We start from the raw sequence: 2,810 nt of genomic DNA, 5'->3' as shown, positions 1-2,810 counted from the left end.
TATTTATTGAAATAACTGAAACCAAATTATTGTATTCTCTTTGCAAAATAAAGCACAACTAATATAAGTAATAGAAATGTCACCTTCAGTGTGAAGATGTGAAGGAAGATCATGGAAATTTATAATCGATGTTCTTGAGTACAGTAGTTTATTTTAGAGATATGTTAATGCTTTTTTTCGAAGGATATGAAAATATATTAAAATAAACTTCCTTTTGTAAGGGATGTTTCTGCAGCTTACTCACATCCCTTAATGTAGTATACCTTTTAAACAACATTAGCTTCTGTACTGTACTTAAATACAAGTGAAATTTCACCTTTCCTGAACGTTAATAACATCGTAATCCTACGGAACTATTCAGCTTTTATGATACTAGCTAAGCAGGTAATCAATCATCAGTTCTTTACGTTTATAATTTCATAAGCGTGCTAAAAATGATACAATTTCTCTGTGGCCACTTTCATTAAGATAATTTTGAAAATGTTTAATTTTCTTCCAAATCTATTGATCAACATTGGAGTCAATCAAAATAATTGTTTGTATTATGCGTATTAAATATGAGGATACAGTTAATCGCGCACCGTTTTCTAATTTTATTTTTTAATCACTGTGTGCATCCGAAGAAATGTTATTGACTACTGTCTCACTAGTCAATAATACTTCTTAGTCAAAGTTTAGCAGTAACTTGTGAATATTAGTATACACATGTTCGTTACGTGTTCATAAAGTGTTTGGTAACACGCTGTTTACAATAAAATGCAACTACACTTTGTTAGAAATGAAGAGCCAGGACAGTTTATTCTCAGAAAGCTAGCTGTACAGAGTATCGAAAAGAGAAATTAAAAGCTCAGTGGAAGACGCCATGAAGAAAAAAGTTGTTGGAATAGTCCAACTTCCGGTTCGGTCGAGCAGACGACATTACTGTAGCTGGGTTCTGTACACAAGAAAATAAAATAACAACGAATATTAGATGAAAGATTTTGAACAGCGAAAATATTTTATCTACACTAAAGTTAGTGCTTTACAACAGGAATACAATTAATTTATTAATTAAATTGTAAATTGAAAATTGTAATATCTATTTGTAAATTCAAAAAATATTTTGTGAATATTACATTTTCAGATTATCAATTAAAATAACGTGGAATGATTTTAAAATATCAGTTGAGAAAATTGAGTAACACTTATAAACATAATGGCAATTGATATTAACATCAGTTAACAAGTTTATAGCTTATAGAAAGTTTTTTAACTCGGGTATAGTATGTATTGAAGATACTAAGTAATTTTATATAAACTTGGGTTTTAATCCTATTTTCCAAGTAAGCAAACAGACAAGTAAGTCAAGTTTGCGCCTGCACGTAGTGCAAGTCCGAGGCAACTCATGGTAGTGCCACTAGGCAGTTACATCTCCGCAAGGGGATATGCATTACATTATGGAAAAAAATACTAAGGAAAGTGATCAGATCTTAATCCACCTCGACTGTCACTACCAAGAGTTGCCTCGGACTTGCACTACGTGCAGGCGCAAACTTGACTTTCTTGTCTGTTTGCTCACTTGGGAAATAGGATTAAAAGCCAAGTTTATATAAAATTACTTGGTATCTTGAATACAAGTTTATAGCTTATTATTTCACGGCAGTGTTTTAAAGCCATCTTCTGCGATTACTAGGAATATTCTTGTTTTCATTTTTAAGAAAGTCATAGTAGGTTATACCAACATCATATCTTACCTTCCAAGTATTTCCTTAACGCCAATATGCCCAGGGATGAACGTTGGCGCTAGCGTATGAGTATGAGAATGGGGTGCCATAGCCGTAGCTATATCCACCATAGGGGTGTACGTAGACCCCAAGGGTACAGACCAGAAGGGCCAAGAAAAGAAGAGCATACTAAAAAGGAAAAAATTAACAATTTAATCAAAATCATTTACCTTCTTATAAATGGATTTTGAATGACAAGAGTCAAATATGACATTCCAAATTTTGGTTAGCTATAAAATAAATATAAAAGAAACTTATCTTACCAGAGCCTGCATGGTGATGAATTGCTATTCTTACTGCTGAAGATTAACGTCTTTACACCTGAAATGTCACCTGTATTTATATGAAACTGCAGTCAAGGGGGAAAAAATCGTCTGTTTGCACGTGTTTAGCGTTTTTGGTAATTCTGAGCCAATCATTATCCGCTGGGTGTGTCTCCACAGCAATTACGAAGCATCCCTCGTCTTCCTTTGAACAACAACAAAAAATATTATCGATGCATTTAGAAATGAAAATTCTTCCCCTGATTGGGTACAGGCGCTGAAGGTGTGCGCGACAAGTATCATCCGGATCGTCACTGTAACCGGTATCGATATTTTTGGCGATTTATTATTTCCTGAAGCGAGATTTTGCTGATTTCCTCATATTCATTAGCCTTGAAAGAAGAATTATCAGTCTTTTTATTTTAATAACAATGATACCATGTATTTTTATTTAATATAATTTTATGCAGCTTAGAAATGATAAAGAATTGTGTAAATTCTCTCTTCTTTTGTGTTTAATAAATAGTATCAAAAATCAAAATTTTAACAAAATTTTTCGACTGTAATTTTTTTTTTTTTTTTTTTTTTCAAGTTGATTCGCAACCTTGCTGTGTAGATAGAACTAAGAGGATCTGGACGTTGGGTTTGAAAACTTAACATAACGCACTCAAATCACTTATTAAAAAGACAATTTAAAATAATACGATCGTACACTACGATAAAAGGAAATGGAAGACCGTCTCTATACATTTTCAGGATTATTATTATTACCACACCTGCAAGG

General features: G+C 32.6%; 1 long non-coding RNA gene across 1 annotated transcript; it reads right to left on the bottom strand.

Moving 5' to 3' along the window:
- Nucleotides 1-768: 768 nt before the first annotated feature.
- LOC150097064 (uncharacterized) lies at nt 769-2,084 on the bottom strand. The gene is made up of 3 exons (XR_016549858.1): nt 2,027-2,084; nt 1,734-1,892; nt 769-934 (listed from the first exon to the last, which is right to left on the bottom strand). It is a non-coding gene; the product is annotated as an uncharacterized LOC150097064 (long non-coding RNA).
- Nucleotides 2,085-2,810: the final 726 nt, after the last annotated feature.

Source organism: Typopeltis vanoorti, chromosome 18 (genome assembly GCF_054136105.1).
Source record: "Typopeltis vanoorti isolate ZY-2024b chromosome 18, IOZ_Tvanoo_1.0, whole genome shotgun sequence".
NCBI classification, from domain to species: Eukaryota; Metazoa; Arthropoda; class Arachnida; order Uropygi; family Thelyphonidae; genus Typopeltis; species Typopeltis vanoorti.
Note: the sequence above shows the minus strand (reverse complement) of the source record. Positions and strands in the feature narration are given on the sequence as shown.